This window comes from Chroicocephalus ridibundus, unplaced genomic scaffold (genome assembly GCF_963924245.1).
Source record: "Chroicocephalus ridibundus unplaced genomic scaffold, bChrRid1.1 SCAFFOLD_40, whole genome shotgun sequence".
Lineage (NCBI taxonomy): Eukaryota > Metazoa > Chordata > Aves > Charadriiformes > Laridae > Chroicocephalus > Chroicocephalus ridibundus.
In genome coordinates this window covers 210684-229836 of record NW_026961238.1, presented here as the reverse complement: position 1 = coordinate 229836, position 19153 = coordinate 210684, and positions in this window count along the sequence as shown.

The window sequence follows — 19153 nt, the reverse complement described above, 5'->3', positions numbered from 1 at the left end:
CTCTGCTAACACCCTGCAGAGCGCTGTGCCCAATATACAGAAACGTCTTGCGGTATCCCCTACAGGGAAAGTGCCAGGAGGGAAAAGTGAGGATTATGCTTAGACTTTCTCGGAACTGCTTCAAATCAACTAGATATCTTTGTGCTGTAAATCTCCCAACAGCCAAATGTAAAAGCAGCAAACATCTCGCTGTATGTCCCACATCCAAAGTGCCAAGAGAGAGCTTGCTCTCCCTGTCTTTGAGTACTGTTTGCACTGTCCCGATTACCTCTTTGCTAACATTCTCTTCAGAGCTGCAGTGAAACCAGGAACCACGTGGAGAAGGCACCCACACTGAAAGTGCCTGGAGGGAACATTGGGGCTTCTTCTCAGTGTCTCTGACATAGGGTTTCACTGTCCCGGGAAACTCTCTGCTAACAACCTGCAGAGCGCTGTGCCCAATATACAGAAACGTCTTGCGGTATCCCCTACAGGGAAAGTGCCAGGAGGGAAAAGTGAGGATTATGCTTAGACTTTCTCGGAACTGCTACAAATCAACTAGATATCTTTGTGCTGTAAATCTCCCAACAGCCAAATGTAAAAGCAGCAAACATCTCGCTGTATGTCCCACATCCAAAGTGCCAAGAGAGAGCTTCCTCTCCCTGTCTTTGAGTACTGTTTGCACTGTCCCGATTACCTCTTTGCTAACATTCTCTTCAGAGCTGCAGTGAAACCAGGAACCACGTGGAGAAGGCACCCACACTGAAAGTGCCTGGAGGGAACATTGGGGCTTCTTCTCAGTGTCTCCAATATAGGGTTTCACTGTCCCGGGAAACTCTCTGCTAACACCCTGCAGAGCGCTGTGCCCAATGTACAGAAACGTCTTGCGGTATCCCCTACAGGGAAAGTGCCAGGAGGGAAAAGTGAGGATTATGTTTAGACTTTCTCGGAACTGCTTCAAATCAACTAGATATCTTTGTGCTGTAAATCTCCCAACAGCCAAATGTAAAAGCAGCAAACATCTCGCTGTATGTCCCACATCCAAAGTGCCAAGAGAGTAATGTAGAGCTTGCTCTCCCTGTCTTTGAGTACTGTTTGCACTGTCCCGATTACCTCTTTGCTAACATTCTCTTCAGAGCTGCAGTGAAACCAGGAACCACGTGGAGAAGGCACCCACACTGAAAGTGCCTGGAGGGAACATTGGGGCTTCTTCTCAGTGTCTCTGACATAGGGTTTCACTGTCCCGGGAAACTCTCTGCTAACACCCTGCAGAGCGCTGTGCCCAATATACAGAAACGTCTTGCGGTATCTCCTACAGGGAAAGTGCCAGGAGGGAAAAGTGAGGATTATGTTTAGACTTTCTCGGAACTGCTTCAAATCAACTAGATATCTTTGTGCTGTAAATCTCCCAACAGCCAAATGTAAAAGCAGCAAACATCTCGCTGTATGTCCCACATCCAAAGTGCCAAGAGAGAGCTTGCTCTCCCTGTCTTTGAGTACTGTTTGCACTGTCCCGATTACCTCTTTGCTAACATTCTCTTCAGAGCTGCAGTGAAACCAGGAACCACGTGGAGAAGGCACCCACACTGAAAGTGCCTGGAGGGAACATTGGGGCTTCTTCTCAGTGTCTCTGACATAGGGTTTCACTGTCCCGGGAAACTCTCTGCTAACACCCTGCAGAGCGCTGTGCCCAATATACAGAAACGTCTTGCGGTATCCCCTACAGGGAAAGTGCCAGGAGGGAAAAGTGAGGATTATGCTTAGACTTTCTCGGAACTGCTTCAAATCAACTAGATATCTTTGTGCTGTAAATCTCCCAACAGCCAAATGTAAAAGCAGCAAACATCTCGCTGTATGTCCCACATCCAAAGTGCCAAGAGAGAGCTTGCTCTCCCTGTCTTTGAGTACTGTTTGCACTGTCCCGATTACCTCTTTGCTAACATTCTCTTCAGAGCTGCAGTGAAACCAGGAACCACGTGGAGAAGGCACCCACACTGAAAGTGCCTGGAGGGAACATTGGGGCTTCTTCTCAGTGTCTCTGACATAGGGTTTCACTGTCCCGGGAAACTCTCTGCTAACACCCTGCAGAGCGCTGTGCCCAATATACAGAAACGTCTTGCGGTATCTCCTACAGTGAAAGTGCCAGGAGGGAAAAGTGAGGATTATGTTTAGACTTTCTCGGAACTGCTTCAAATCAACTAGATATCTTTGTGCTGTAAATCTCCCAACAGCCAAATGTAAAAGCAGCAAACATCTCGCTGTATGTCCCACATCCAAAGTGCCAAGAGAGAGCTTGCTCTCCCTGTCTTTGAGTACTGTTTGCACTGTCCCGATTACCTCTTTGCTAACATTCTCTTCAGAGCTGCAGTGAAACCAGGAACCACGTGGAGAAGGCACCCACACTGAAAGTGCCTGGAGGGAACATTGGGGCTTCTTCTCAGTGTCTCTGACATAGGGTTTCACTGTCCCGGGAAACTCTCTGCTAACACCCTGCAGAGCGCTGTGCCCAATATACAGAAACGTCTTGCGGTATCCCCTACAGGGAAAGTGCCAGGAGGGAAAAGTGAGGATTATGTTTAGACTTTCTCGGAACTGCTTCAAATCAACTAGATATCTTTGTGCTGTAAATCTCCCAACAGCCAAATGTAAAAGCAGCAAACATCTCGCTGTATGTCCCACATCCAAAGTGCCAAGAGAGAGCTTGCTCTCCCTGTCTTTGAGTACTGTTTGCACTGTCCCGATTACCTCTTTGCTAACATTCTCTTCAGAGCTGCAGTGAAACCAGGAACCACGTGGAGAAGGCACCCACACTGAAAGTGCCTGGAGGGAACATTGGGGCTTCTTCTCAGTGTCTCTGACATAGGGTTTCACTGTCCCGGGAAACTCTCTGCTAACACCCTGCAGAGCGCTGTGCCCAATATACAGAAACGTCTTGCGGTATCTCCTACAGGGAAAGTGCCAGGAGGGAAAAGTGAGGATTATGTTTAGACTTTCTCGGAACTGCTTCAAATCAACTAGATATCTTTGTGCTGTAAATCTCCCAACAGCCAAATGTAAAAGCAGCAAACATCTCGCTGTATGTCCCACATCCAAAGTGCCAAGAGAGAGCTTGCTCTCCCTGTCTTTGAGTACTGTTTGCACTGTCCCGATTACCTCTTTGCTAACATTCTCTTCAGAGCTGCAGTGAAACCAGGAACCACGTGGAGAAGGCACCCACACTGAAAGTGCCTGGAGGGAACATTGGGGCTTCTTCTCAGTGTCTCTGACATAGGGTTTCACTGTCCCGGGAAACTCTCTGCTAACACCCTGCAGAGCGCTGTGCCCAATATACAGAAACGTCTTGCGGTATCCCCTACAGGGAAAGTGCCAGGAGGGAAAAGTGAGGATTATGCTTAGACTTTCTCGGAACTGCTTCAAATCAACTAGATATCTTTGTGCTGTAAATCTCCCAACAGCCAAATGTAAAAGCAGCAAACATCTCGCTGTATGTCCCACATCCAAAGTGCCAAGAGAGAGCTTGCTCTCCCTGTCTTTGAGTACTGTTTGCACTGTCCCGATTACCTCTTTGCTAACATTCTCTTCAGAGCTGCAGTGAAACCAGGAACCACGTGGAGAAGGCACCCACACTGAAAGTGCCTGGAGGGAACATTGGGGCTTCTTCTCAGTGTCTCTGACATAGGGTTTCACTGTCCCGGGAAACTCTCTGCTAACAACCTGCAGAGCGCTGTGCCCAATATACAGAAACGTCTTGCGGTATCCCCTACAGGGAAAGTGCCAGGAGGGAAAAGTGAGGATTATGCTTAGACTTTCTCGGAACTGCTACAAATCAACTAGATATCTTTGTGCTGTAAATCTCCCAACAGCCAAATGTAAAAGCAGCAAACATCTCGCTGTATGTCCCACATCCAAAGTGCCAAGAGAGAGCTTCCTCTCCCTGTCTTTGAGTACTGTTTGCACTGTCCCGATTACCTCTTTGCTAACATTCTCTTCAGAGCTGCAGTGAAACCAGGAACCACGTGGAGAAGGCACCCACACTGAAAGTGCCTGGAGGGAACATTGGGGCTTCTTCTCAGTGTCTCTGACATAGGGTTTCACTGTCCCGGGAAACTCTCTGCTAACACCCTGCAGAGCGCTGTGCCCAATGTACAGAAACGTCTTGCGGTATCTCCTACAGGGAAAGTGCCAGGAGGGAAAAGTGAGGATTATGTTTAGACTTTCTCGGAACTGCTTCAAATCAACTAGATATCTTTGTGCTGTAAATCTCCCAACAGCCAAATGTAAAAGCAGCAAACATCTCGCTGTATGTCCCACATCCAAAGTGCCAAGAGAGAGCTTGCTCTCCCTGTCTTTGAGTACTGTTTGCACTGTCCCGATTACCTCTTTGCTAACATTCTCTTCAGAGCTGCAGTGAAACCAGGAACCACGTGGAGAAGGCACCCACACTGAAAGTGCCTGGAGGGAACATTGGGGCTTCTTCTCAGTGTCTTTGACATAGGGTTTCACTGTCCCGGGAAACTCTCTGCTAACACCCTGCAGAGCGCTGTGCCCAATATACAGAAACGTCTTGCGGTATCCCCTACAGTGAAAGTGCCAGGAGGGAAAAGTGAGGATTATGCTTAGACTTTTCGGAACTGCTTCAAATCAACTAGATATCTTTGTGCTGTAAATCTCCCAACAGCCAAATGTAAAAGCAGCAAACATCTCGCTGTATGTCCCACATCCAAAGTGCCAAGAGAGAGCTTGCTCTCCCTGTCTTTGAGTACTGTTTGCACTGTCCCGATTACCTCTTTGCTAACATTCTCTTCAGAGCTGCAGTGAAACCAGGAACCACGTGGAGAAGGCACCCACACTGAAAGTGCCTGGAGTGAACATTGGGGCTTCTTCTCAGTGTCTCCGATATAGGGTTTCACTGTCCCGGGAAACTCTCTGCTAACAACCTGCAGAGCGCTGTGCCCAATGTACAGAAACGTCTTGCGGTATCCCCTACAGGGAAAGTGCCAGGAGGGAAAAGTGAGGATTATGTTTAGACTTTCTCGGAACTGCTTCAAATCAACTAGATATCTTTGTGCTGTAAATCTCCCAACAGCCAAATGTAAAAGCAGCAAACATCTCGCTGTATGTCCCACATCCAAAGTGCCAAGAGAGTAATGTAGAGCTTGCTCTCCCTGTCTTTGAGTACTGTTTGCACTGTCCCGATTACCTCTTTGCTAACATTCTCTTCAGAGCTGCAGTGAAACCAGGAACCACGTGGAGAAGGCACCCACACTGAAAGTGCCTGGAGTGAACATTGGGGCTTCTTCTCAGTGTCTCCGATATAGGGTTTCACTGTCCCGGGAAACTCTCTGCTAACAACCTGCAGAGCGCTGTGCCCAATGTACAGAAACGTCTTGCGGTATCCCCTACAGGGAAAGTGCCAGGAGGGAAAAGTGAGGATTATGTTTAGACTTTCTCGGAACTGCTTCAAATCAACTAGATATCTTTGTGCTGTAAATCTCCCAACAGCCAAATGTAAAAGCAGCAAACATCTCGCTGTATGTCCCACATCCAAAGTGCCAAGAGAGAGCTTGCTCTCCCTGTCTTTGAGTACTGTTTGCACTGTCCCGATTACCTCTTTGCTAACATTCTCTTCAGAGCTGCAGTGAAACCAGGAACCACGTGGAGAAGGCACCCACACTGAAAGTGCCTGGAGGGAACATTGGGGCTTCTTCTCAGTGTCTCTGACATAGGGTTTCACTGTCCCGGGAAACTCTCTGCTAACACCCTGCAGAGCGCTGTGCCCAATATACAGAAACGTCTTGCGGTATCCCCTACAGTGAAAGTGCCAGGAGGGAAAAGTGAGGATTATGCTTAGACTTTCTCGGAACTGCTTCAAATCAACTAGATATCTTTGTGCTGTAAATCTCCCAACAGCCAAATGTAAAAGCAGCAAACATCTCGCTGTATGTCCCACATCCAAAGTGCCAAGAGAGAGCTTGCTCTCCCTGTCTTTGAGTACTGTTTGCACTGTCCTGATTACCTCTTTGCTAACATTCTCTTCAGAGCTGCAGTGAAACCAGGAACCACGTGGAGAAGGCACCCACACTGAAAGTGCCTGGAGGGAACATTGGGGCTTCTTCTCAGTGTCTCTGACATAGGGTTTCACTGTCCCGGGAAACTCTCTGCTAACACCCTGCAGAGCGCTGTGCCCAATATACAGAAACGTCTTGCGGTATCCCCTACAGGGAAAGTGCCAGGAGGGAAAAGTGAGGATTATGCTTAGACTTTCTCGGAACTGCTTCAAATCAACTAGATATCTTTGTGCTGTAAATCTCCCAACAGCCAAATGTAAAAGCAGCAAACATCTCGCTGTATGTCCCACATCCAAAGTGCCAAGAGAGAGCTTGCTCTCCCTGTCTTTGAGTACTGTTTGCACTGTCCCGATTACCTCTTTGCTAACATTCTCTTCAGAGCTGCAGTGAAACCAGGAACCACGTGGAGAAGGCACCCACACTGAAAGTGCCTGGAGGGAACATTGGGGCTTCTTCTCAGTGTCTCTGACATAGGGTTTCACTGTCCCGGGAAACTCTCTGCTAACACCCTGCAGAGCGCTGTGCCCAATATACAGAAACGTCTTGCGGTATCCCCTACAGGGAAAGTGCCAGGAGGGAAAAGTGAGGATTATGTTTAGACTTTCTCGGAACTGCTTCAAATCAACTAGATATCTTTGTGCTGTAAATCTCCCAACAGCCAAATGTAAAAGCAGCAAACATCTCGCTGTATGTCCCACATCCAAAGTGCCGAGAGAGTAATGTAGAGCTTGCTCTCCCTGTCTTTGAGTACTGTTTGCACTGTCCCGATTACCTCTTTGCTAACATTCTCTTCAGAGCTGCAGTGAAACCAGGAACCACGTGGAGAAGGCACCCACACTGAAAGTGCCTGGAGTGAACACTGGGGCTTCTTCTCAGTGTCTCCAATATAGGGTTTCACTGTCCCGGGAAACTCTCTGCTAACACCCTGCAGAGCGCTGTGCCCAATGTACAGAAACGTCTTGCGGTATCCCCTACAGGGAAAGTGCCAGGAGGGAAAAGTGAGGATTATGTTTAGACTTTCTCGGAACTGCTTCAAATCAACTAGATATCTTTGTGCTGTAAATCTCCCAACAGCCAAATGTAAAAGCAGCAAACATCTCGCTGTATGTCCCACATCCAAAGTGCCAAGAGAGTAATGTAGAGCTTGCTCTCCCTGTCTTTGAGTACTGTTTGCACTGTCCCGATTACCTCTTTGCTAACATTCTCTTCAGAGCTGCAGTGAAACCAGGAACCACGTGGAGAAGGCACCCACACTGAAAGTGCCTGGAGTGAACATTGGGGCTTCTTCTCAGTGTCTCCGATATAGGGTTTCACTGTCCCGGGAAACTCTCTGCTAACAACCTGCAGAGCGCTGTGCCCAATGTACAGAAACGTCTTGCGGTATCCCCTACAGGGAAAGTGCCAGGAGGGAAAAGTGAGGATTATGTTTAGACTTTCTCGGAACTGCTTCAAATCAACTAGATATCTTTGTGCTGTAAATCTCCCAACAGCCAAATGTAAAAGCAGCAAACATCTCGCTGTATGTCCCACATCCAAAGTGCCAAGAGAGTAATGTAGAGCTTGCTCTCCCTGTCTTTGAGTACTGTTTGCACTGTCCCGATTACCTCTTTGCTAACATTCTCTTCAGAGCTGCAGTGAAACCAGGAACCACGTGGAGAAGGCACCCACACTGAAAGTGCCTGGAGGGAACATTGGGGCTTCTTCTCAGTGTCTCTGACATAGGGTTTCACTGTCCCGGGAAACTCTCTGCTAACACCCTGCAGAGCGCTGTGCCCAATATACAGAAACGTCTTGCGGTATCCCCTACAGGGAAAGTGCCAGGAGGGAAAAGTGAGGATTATGCTTAGACTTTCTCGGAACTGCTTCAAATCAACTAGATATCTTTGTGCTGTAAATCTCCCAACAGCCAAATGTAAAAGCAGCAAACATCTCGCTGTATGTCCCACATCCAAAGTGCCAAGAGAGAGCTTGCTCTCCCTGTCTTTGAGTACTGTTTGCACTGTCCCGATTACCTCTTTGCTAACATTCTCTTCAGAGCTGCAGTGAAACCAGGAACCACGTGGAGAAGGCACCCACACTGAAAGTGCCTGGAGGGAACATTGGGGCTTCTTCTCAGTGTCTCTGACATAGGGTTTCACTGTCCCGGGAAACTCTCTGCTAACACCCTGCAGAGCGCTGTGCCCAATATACAGAAACGTCTTGCGGTATCTCCTACAGTGAAAGTGCCAGGAGGGAAAAGTGAGGATTATGTTTAGACTTTCTCGGAACTGCTTCAAATCAACTAGATATCTTTGTGCTGTAAATCTCCCAACAGCCAAATGTAAAAGCAGCAAACATCTCGCTGTATGTCCCACATCCAAAGTGCCAAGAGAGAGCTTGCTCTCCCTGTCTTTGAGTACTGTTTGCACTGTCCCGATTACCTCTTTGCTAACATTCTCTTCAGAGCTGCAGTGAAACCAGGAACCACGTGGAGAAGGCACCCACACTGAAAGTGCCTGGAGGGAACATTGGGGCTTCTTCTCAGTGTCTCTGACATAGGGTTTCACTGTCCCGGGAAACTCTCTGCTAACACCCTGCAGAGCGCTGTGCCCAATATACAGAAATGTCTTGCGGTATCCCCTACAGGGAAAGTGCCAGGAGGGAAAAGTGAGGATTATGTTTAGACTTTCTCGGAACTGCTTCAAATCAACTAGATATCTTTGTGCTGTAAATCTCCCAACAGCCAAATGTAAAAGCAGCAAACATCTCGCTGTATGTCCCACATCCAAAGTGCCAAGAGAGAGCTTGCTCTCCCTGTCTTTGAGTACTGTTTGCACTGTCCCGATTACCTCTTTGCTAACATTCTCTTCAGAGCTGCAGTGAAACCAGGAACCACGTGGAGAAGGCACCCACACTGAAAGTGCCTGGAGGGAACATTGGGGCTTCTTCTCAGTGTCTCTGACATAGGGTTTCACTGTCCCGGGAAACTCTCTGCTAACACCCTGCAGAGCGCTGTGCCCAATATACAGAAACGTCTTGCGGTATCTCCTACAGGGAAAGTGCCAGGAGGGAAAAGTGAGGATTATGTTTAGACTTTCTCGGAACTGCTTCAAATCAACTAGATATCTTTGTGCTGTAAATCTCCCAACAGCCAAATGTAAAAGCAGCAAACATCTCGCTGTATGTCCCACATCCAAAGTGCCAAGAGAGAGCTTGCTCTCCCTGTCTTTGAGTACTGTTTGCACTGTCCCGATTACCTCTTTGCTAACATTCTCTTCAGAGCTGCAGTGAAACCAGGAACCACGTGGAGAAGGCACCCACACTGAAAGTGCCTGGAGGGAACATTGGGGCTTCTTCTCAGTGTCTCTGACATAGGGTTTCACTGTCCCGGGAAACTCTCTGCTAACACCCTGCAGAGCGCTGTGCCCAATATACAGAAACGTCTTGCGGTATCCCCTACAGGGAAAGTGCCAGGAGGGAAAAGTGAGGATTATGCTTAGACTTTCTCGGAACTGCTTCAAATCAACTAGATATCTTTGTGCTGTAAATCTCCCAACAGCCAAATGTAAAAGCAGCAAACATCTCGCTGTATGTCCCACATCCAAAGTGCCAAGAGAGAGCTTGCTCTCCCTGTCTTTGAGTACTGTTTGCACTGTCCCGATTACCTCTTTGCTAACATTCTCTTCAGAGCTGCAGTGAAACCAGGAACCACGTGGAGAAGGCACCCACACTGAAAGTGCCTGGAGGGAACATTGGGGCTTCTTCTCAGTGTCTCTGACATAGGGTTTCACTGTCCCGGGAAACTCTCTGCTAACAACCTGCAGAGCGCTGTGCCCAATATACAGAAACGTCTTGCGGTATCCCCTACAGGGAAAGTGCCAGGAGGGAAAAGTGAGGATTATGCTTAGACTTTCTCGGAACTGCTACAAATCAACTAGATATCTTTGTGCTGTAAATCTCCCAACAGCCAAATGTAAAAGCAGCAAACATCTCGCTGTATGTCCCACATCCAAAGTGCCAAGAGAGAGCTTGCTCTCCCTGTCTTTGAGTACTGTTTGCACTGTCCCGATTACCTCTTTGCTAACATTCTCTTCAGAGCTGCAGTGAAACCAGGAACCACGTGGAGAAGGCACCCACACTGAAAGTGCCTGGAGGGAACATTGGGGCTTCTTCTCAGTGTCTCTGACATAGGGTTTCACTGTCCCGGGAAACTCTCTGCTAACACCCTGCAGAGCGCTGTGCCCAATATACAGAAACGTCTTGCGGTATCTCCTACAGGGAAAGTGCCAGGAGGGAAAAGTGAGGATTATGTTTAGACTTTCTCGGAACTGCTTCAAATCAACTAGATATCTTTGTGCTGTAAATCTCCCAACAGCCAAATGTAAAAGCAGCAAACATCTCGCTGTATGTCCCACATCCAAAGTGCCAAGAGAGAGCTTGCTCTCCCTGTCTTTGAGTACTGTTTGCACTGTCCCGATTACCTCTTTGCTAACATTCTCTTCAGAGCTGCAGTGAAACCAGGAACCACGTGGAGAAGGCACCCACACTGAAAGTGCCTGGAGGGAACATTGGGGCTTCTTCTCAGTGTCTCTGACATAGGGTTTCACTGTCCCGGGAAACTCTCTGCTAACACCCTGCAGAGCGCTGTGCCCAATATACAGAAACGTCTTGCGGTATCCCCTACAGGGAAAGTGCCAGGAGGGAAAAGTGAGGATTATGCTTAGACTTTCTCGGAACTGCTTCAAATCAACTAGATATCTTTGTGCTGTAAATCTCCCAACAGCCAAATGTAAAAGCAGCAAACATCTCGCTGTATGTCCCACATCCAAAGTGCCAAGAGAGAGCTTGCTCTCCCTGTCTTTGAGTACTGTTTGCACTGTCCCGATTACCTCTTTGCTAACATTCTCTTCAGAGCTGCAGTGAAACCAGGAACCACGTGGAGAAGGCACCCACACTGAAAGTGCCTGGAGGGAACATTGGGGCTTCTTCTCAGTGTCTCTGACATAGGGTTTCACTGTCCCGGGAAACTCTCTGCTAACACCCTGCAGAGCGCTGTGCCCAATATACAGAAACGTCTTGCGGTATCCCCTACAGGGAAAGTGCCAGGAGGGAAAAGTGAGGATTATGCTTAGACTTTCTCGGAACTGCTACAAATCAACTAGATATCTTTGTGCTGTAAATCTCCCAACAGCCAAATGTAAAAGCAGCAAACATCTCGCTGTATGTCCCACATCCAAAGTGCCAAGAGAGAGCTTGCTCTCCCTGTCTTTGAGTACTGTTTGCACTGTCCCGATTACCTCTTTGCTAACATTCTCTTCAGAGCTGCAGTGAAACCAGGAACCACGTGGAGAAGGCACCCACACTGAAAGTGCCTGGAGGGAACATTGGGGCTTCTTCTCAGTGTCTCTGACATAGGGTTTCACTGTCCCGGGAAACTCTCTGCTAACACCCTGCAGAGCGCTGTGCCCAATGTACAGAAACGTCTTGCGGTATCTCCTACAGGGAAAGTGCCAGGAGGGAAAAGTGAGGATTATGTTTAGACTTTCTCGGAACTGCTTCAAATCAACTAGATATCTTTGTGCTGTAAATCTCCCAACAGCCAAATGTAAAAGCAGCAAACATCTCGCTGTATGTCCCACATCCAAAGTGCCAAGAGAGAGCTTGCTCTCCCTGTCTTTGAGTACTGTTTGCACTGTCCCGATTACCTCTTTGCTAACATTCTCTTCAGAGCTGCAGTGAAACCAGGAACCACGTGGAGAAGGCACCCACACTGAAAGTGCCTGGAGGGAACATTGGGGCTTCTTCTCAGTGTCTTTGACATAGGGTTTCACTGTCCCGGGAAACTCTCTGCTAACACCCTGCAGAGCGCTGTGCCCAATATACAGAAACGTCTTGCGGTATCCCCTACAGTGAAAGTGCCAGGAGGGAAAAGTGAGGATTATGCTTAGACTTTTCGGAACTGCTTCAAATCAACTAGATATCTTTGTGCTGTAAATCTCCCAACAGCCAAATATAAAAGCAGCAAACATCTCGCTGTATGTCCCACATCCAAAGTGCCAAGAGAGAGCTTGCTCTCCCTGTCTTTGAGTACTGTTTGCACTGTCCCGATTACCTCTTTGCTAACATTCTCTTCAGAGCTGCAGTGAAACCAGGAACCACGTGGAGAAGGCACCCACACTGAAAGTGCCTGGAGTGAACATTGGGGCTTCTTCTCAGTGTCTCCGATATAGGGTTTCACTGTCCCGGGAAACTCTCTGCTAACAACCTGCAGAGCGCTGTGCCCAATGTACAGAAACGTCTTGCGGTATCCCCTACAGGGAAAGTGCCAGGAGGGAAAAGTGAGGATTATGTTTAGACTTTCTCGGAACTGCTTCAAATCAACTAGATATCTTTGTGCTGTAAATCTCCCAACAGCCAAATGTAAAAGCAGCAAACATCTTGCTGTATGTCCCACATCCAAAGTGCCAAGAGAGTAATGTAGAGCTTGCTCTCCCTGTCTTTGAGTACTGTTTGCACTGTCCCGATTACCTCTTTGCTAACATTCTCTTCAGAGCTGCAGTGAAACCAGGAACCACGTGGAGAAGGCACCCACACTGAAAGTGCCTGGAGTGAACATTGGGGCTTCTTCTCAGTGTCTCCGATATAGGGTTTCACTGTCCCGGGAAACTCTCTGCTAACAACCTGCAGAGCGCTGTGCCCAATGTACAGAAACGTCTTGCGGTATCCCCTACAGGGAAAGTGCCAGGAGGGAAAAGTGAGGATTATGTTTAGACTTTCTCGGAACTGCTTCAAATCAACTAGATATCTTTGTGCTGTAAATCTCCCAACAGCCAAATGTAAAAGCAGCAAACATCTCGCTGTATGTCCCACATCCAAAGTGCCGAGAGAGTAATGTAGAGCTTGCTCTCCCTGTCTTTGAGTACTGTTTGCACTGTCCCGATTACCTCTTTGCTAACATTCTCTTCAGAGCTGCAGTGAAACCAGGAACCACGTGGAGAAGGCACCCACACTGAAAGTGCCTGGAGGGAACATTGGGGCTTCTTCTCAGTGTCTCTGACATAGGGTTTCACTGTCCCGGGAAACTCTCTGCTAACACCCTGCAGAGCGCTGTGCCCAATATACAGAAACGTCTTGCGGTATCCCCTACAGGGAAAGTGCCAGGAGGGAAAAGTGAGGATTATGCTTAGACTTTCTCGGAACTGCTTCAAATCAACTAGATATCTTTGTGCTGTAAATCTCCCAACAGCCAAATGTAAAAGCAGCAAACATCTCGCTGTATGTCCCACATCCAAAGTGCCAAGAGAGAGCTTGCTCTCCCTGTCTTTGAGTACTGTTTGCACTGTCCCGATTACCTCTTTGCTAACATTCTCTTCAGAGCTGCAGTGAAACCAGGAACCACGTGGAGAAGGCACCCACACTGAAAGTGCCTGGAGGGAACATTGGGGCTTCTTCTCAGTGTCTCTGACATAGGGTTTCACTGTCCCGGGAAACTCTCTGCTAACACCCTGCAGAGCGCTGTGCCCAATATACAGAAACGTCTTGCGGTATCTCCTACAGTGAAAGTGCCAGGAGGGAAAAGTGAGGATTATGTTTAGACTTTCTCGGAACTGCTTCAAATCAACTAGATATCTTTGTGCTGTAAATCTCCCAACAGCCAAATGTAAAAGCAGCAAACATCTCGCTGTATGTCCCACATCCAAAGTGCCAAGAGAGAGCTTGCTCTCCCTGTCTTTGAGTACTGTTTGCACTGTCCCGATTACCTCTTTGCTAACATTCTCTTCAGAGCTGCAGTGAAACCAGGAACCACGTGGAGAAGGCACCCACACTGAAAGTGCCTGGAGGGAACATTGGGGCTTCTTCTCAGTGTCTCTGACATAGGGTTTCACTGTCCCGGGAAACTCTCTGCTAACACCCTGCAGAGCGCTGTGCCCAATATACAGAAACGTCTTGCGGTATCCCCTACAGGGAAAGTGCCAGGAGGGAAAAGTGAGGATTATGTTTAGACTTTCTCGGAACTGCTTCAAATCAACTAGATATCTTTGTGCTGTAAATCTCCCAACAGCCAAATGTAAAAGCAGCAAACATCTCGCTGTATGTCCCACATCCAAAGTGCCAAGAGAGAGCTTGCTCTCCCTGTCTTTGAGTACTGTTTGCACTGTCCCGATTACCTCTTTGCTAACATTCTCTTCAGAGCTGCAGTGAAACCAGGAACCACGTGGAGAAGGCACCCACACTGAAAGTGCCTGGAGGGAACATTGGGGCTTCTTCTCAGTGTCTCTGACATAGGGTTTCACTGTCCCGGGAAACTCTCTGCTAACACCCTGCAGAGCGCTGTGCCCAATATACAGAAACGTCTTGCGGTATCTCCTACAGGGAAAGTGCCAGGAGGGAAAAGTGAGGATTATGTTTAGACTTTCTCGGAACTGCTTCAAATCAACTAGATATCTTTGTGCTGTAAATCTCCCAACAGCCAAATGTAAAAGCAGCAAACATCTCGCTGTATGTCCCACATCCAAAGTGCCAAGAGAGAGCTTGCTCTCCCTGTCTTTGAGTACTGTTTGCACTGTCCCGATTACCTCTTTGCTAACATTCTCTTCAGAGCTGCAGTGAAACCAGGAACCACGTGGAGAAGGCACCCACACTGAAAGTGCCTGGAGGGAACATTGGGGCTTCTTCTCAGTGTCTCTGACATAGGGTTTCACTGTCCCGGGAAACTCTCTGCTAACACCCTGCAGAGCGCTGTGCCCAATATACAGAAACGTCTTGCGGTATCCCCTACAGGGAAAGTGCCAGGAGGGAAAAGTGAGGATTATGCTTAGACTTTCTCGGAACTGCTTCAAATCAACTAGATATCTTTGTGCTGTAAATCTCCCAACAGCCAAATGTAAAAGCAGCAAACATCTCGCTGTATGTCCCACATCCAAAGTGCCAAGAGAGAGCTTGCTCTCCCTGTCTTTGAGTACTGTTTGCACTGTCCCGATTACCTCTTTGCTAACATTCTCTTCAGAGCTGCAGTGAAACCAGGAACCACGTGGAGAAGGCACCCACACTGAAAGTGCCTGGAGGGAACATTGGGGCTTCTTCTCAGTGTCTCTGACATAGGGTTTCACTGTCCCGGGAAACTCTCTGCTAACAACCTGCAGAGCGCTGTGCCCAATATACAGAAACGTCTTGCGGTATCCCCTACAGGGAAAGTGCCAGGAGGGAAAAGTGAGGATTATGCTTAGACTTTCTCGGAACTGCTACAAATCAACTAGATATCTTTGTGCTGTAAATCTCCCAACAGCCAAATGTAAAAGCAGCAAACATCTGGCTGTATGTCCCACATCCAAAGTGCCAAGAGAGAGCTTGCTCTCCCTGTCTTTGAGTACTGTTTGCACTGTCCCGATTACCTCTTTGCTAACATTCTCTTCAGAGCTGCAGTGAAACCAGGAACCACGTGGAGAAGGCACCCACACTGAAAGTGCCTGGAGGGAACATTGGGGCTTCTTCTCAGTGTCTCTGACATAGGGTTTCACTGTCCCGGGAAACTCTCTGCTAACACCCTGCAGAGCGCTGTGCCCAATATACAGAAACGTCTTGCGGTATCTCCTACAGGGAAAGTGCCAGGAGGGAAAAGTGAGGATTATGTTTAGACTTTCTCGGAACTGCTTCAAATCAACTAGATATCTTTGTGCTGTAAATCTCCCAACAGCCAAATGTAAAAGCAGCAAACATCTCGCTGTATGTCCCACATCCAAAGTGCCAAGAGAGAGCTTGCTCTCCCTGTCTTTGAGTACTGTTTGCACTGTCCCGATTACCTCTTTGCTAACATTCTCTTCAGAGCTGCAGTGAAACCAGGAACCACGTGGAGAAGGCACCCACACTGAAAGTGCCTGGAGGGAACATTGGGGCTTCTTCTCAGTGTCTCTGACATAGGGTTTCACTGTCCCGGGAAACTCTCTGCTAACACCCTGCAGAGCGCTGTGCCCAATATACAGAAACGTCTTGCGGTATCCCCTACAGGGAAAGTGCCAGGAGGGAAAAGTGAGGATTATGCTTAGACTTTCTCGGAACTGCTTCAAATCAACTAGATATCTTTGTGCTGTAAATCTCCCAACAGCCAAATGTAAAAGCAGCAAACATCTCGCTGTATGTCCCACATCCAAAGTGCCAAGAGAGAGCTTGCTCTCCCTGTCTTTGAGTACTGTTTGCACTGTCCCGATTACCTCTTTGCTAACATTCTCTTCAGAGCTGCAGTGAAACCAGGAACCACGTGGAGAAGGCACCCACACTGAAAGTGCCTGGAGGGAACATTGGGGCTTCTTCTCAGTGTCTCTGACATAGGGTTTCACTGTCCCGGGAAACTCTCTGCTAACACCCTGCAGAGCGCTGTGCCCAATATACAGAAACGTCTTGCGGTATCCCCTACAGGGAAAGTGCCAGGAGGGAAAAGTGAGGATTATGCTTAGACTTTCTCGGAACTGCTACAAATCAACTAGATATCTTTGTGCTGTAAATCTCCCAACAGCCAAATGTAAAAGCAGCAAACATCTCGCTGTATGTCCCACATCCAAAGTGCCAAGAGAGAGCTTGCTCTCCCTGTCTTTGAGTACTGTTTGCACTGTCCCGATTACCTCTTTGCTAACATTCTCTTCAGAGCTGCAGTGAAACCAGGAACCACGTGGAGAAGGCACCCACACTGAAAGTGCCTGGAGGGAACATTGGGGCTTCTTCTCAGTGTCTCTGACATAGGGTTTCACTGTCCCGGGAAACTCTCTGCTAACACCCTGCAGAGCGCTGTGCCCAATGTACAGAAACGTCTTGCGGTATCTCCTACAGGGAAAGTGCCAGGAGGGAAAAGTGAGGATTATGTTTAGACTTTCTCGGAACTGCTTCAAATCAACTAGATATCTTTGTGCTGTAAATCTCCCAACAGCCAAATGTAAAAGCAGCAAACATCTCGCTGTATGTCCCACATCCAAAGTGCCAAGAGAGAGCTTGCTCTCCCTGTCTTTGAGTACTGTTTGCACTGTCCCGATTACCTCTTTGCTAACATTCTCTTCAGAGCTGCAGTGAAACCAGGAACCACGTGGAGAAGGCACCCACACTGAAAGTGCCTGGAGGGAACATTGGGGCTTCTTCTCAGTGTCTTTGACATAGGGTTTCACTGTCCCGGGAAACTCTCTGCTAACACCCTGCAGAGCGCTGTGCCCAATATACAGAAACGTCTTGCGGTATCCCCTACAGTGAAAGTGCCAGGAGGGAAAAGTGAGGATTATGCTTAGACTTTTCGGAACTGCTTCAAATCAACTAGATATCTTTGTGCTGTAAATCTCCCAACAGCCAAATATAAAAGCAGCAAACATCTCGCTGTATGTCCCACATCCAAAGTGCCAAGAGAGAGCTTGCTCTCCCTGTCTTTGAGTACTGTTTGCACTGTCCCGATTACCTCTTTGCTAACATTCTCTTCAGAGCTGCAGTGAAACCAGGAACCACGTGGAGAAGGCACCCACACTGAAAGTGCCTGGAGTGAACATTGGGGCTTCTTCTCAGTGTCTCCGATATAGGGTTTCACTGTCCCGGGAAACTCTCTGCTAACAACCTGCAGAGCGCTGTGCCCAATGTACAGAAACGTCTTGTGGTATCCCCTACAGGGAAAGTGCCAGGAGGGAAAAGTGAGGATTATGTTTAGACTTTCTCGGAACTGCTTCAAATCAACTAGATATCTTTGTGCTGTAAATCTCCCAACAGCCAAATGTAAAAGCAGCAAACATCTTGCTGTATGTCCCACATCCAAAGTGCCAAGAGAGTAATGTAGAGCTTGCTCTCCCTGTCTTTGAGTACTGTTTGCACTGTCCCGATTACCTCTTTGCTAACATTCTCTTCAGAGCTGCAGTGAAACCAGGAACCACGTGGAGAAGGCACCCACACTGAAAGTGCCTGGAGTGAACATTGGGGCTTCTTCTCAGTGTCTCCGATATAGGGTTTCACTGTCCCGGGAAACTCTCTGCTAACAACCTGCAGAGCGCTGTGCCCAATGTACAGAAACGTCTTGCGGTATCCCCTACAGGGAAAGTGCCAGGAGGGAAAAGTGAGGATTATGTTTAGACTTTCTCGGAACTGCTTCAAATCAACTAGATATCTTTGTGCTGTAAATCTCCCAACAGCCAAATGTAAAAGCAGCAAACATCTCGCTGTATGTCCCACATCCAAAGTGCCAAGAGAGAGCTTGCTCTCCCTGTCTTTGAGTACTGTTTGCACTGTCCCGATTACCTCTTTGCTAACATTCTCTTCAGAGCTGCAGTGAAACCAGGAACCACGTGGAGAAGGCACCCACACTGAAAGTGCCTGGAGGGAACATTGGGGCTTCTTCTCAGTGTCTCTGACATAGGGTTTCACTGTCCCGGGAAACTCTCTGCTAACACCCTGCAGAGCGCTGTGCCCAATATACAGAAACGTCTTGCGGTATCCCCTACAGTGAAAGTGCCAGGAGGGAAAAGTGAGGATTATGCTTAGACTTTCTCGGAACTGCTTCAAATCAACTAGATATCTTTGTGCTGTAAATCTCCCAACAGCCAAATGTAAAAGCAGCAAACATCTCGCTGTATGTCCCACATCCAAAGTGCCAAGAGAGAGCTTGCTCTCCCTGTCTTTGAGTACTGTTTGCACTGTCCTGATTACCTCTTTGCTAACATTCTCTTCAGAGCTGCAGTGAAACCAGGAACCACGTGGAGAAGGCACCCACACTGAAAGTGCCTGGAGGGAACATTGGGGCTTCTTCTCAGTGTCTCTGACATAGGGTTTCACTGTCCCGGGAAACTCTCTGCTAACACCCTGCAGAGCGCTGTGCCCAATATACAGAAACGTCTTGCGGTATCCCCTACAGGGAAAGTGCCAGGAGGGAAAAGTGAGGATTATGCTTAGACTTTCTCGGAACTGCTTCAAATCAACTAGATATCTTTGTGCTGTAAATCTCCCAACAGCCAAATGTAAAAGCAGCAAACATCTCGCTGTATGTCCCACATCCAAAGTGCCAAGAGAGAGCTTGCTCTCCCTGTCTTTGAGTACTGTTTGCACTGTCCCGATTACCTCTTTGCTAACATTCTCTTCAGAGCTGCAGTGAAACCAGGAACCACGTGGAGAAG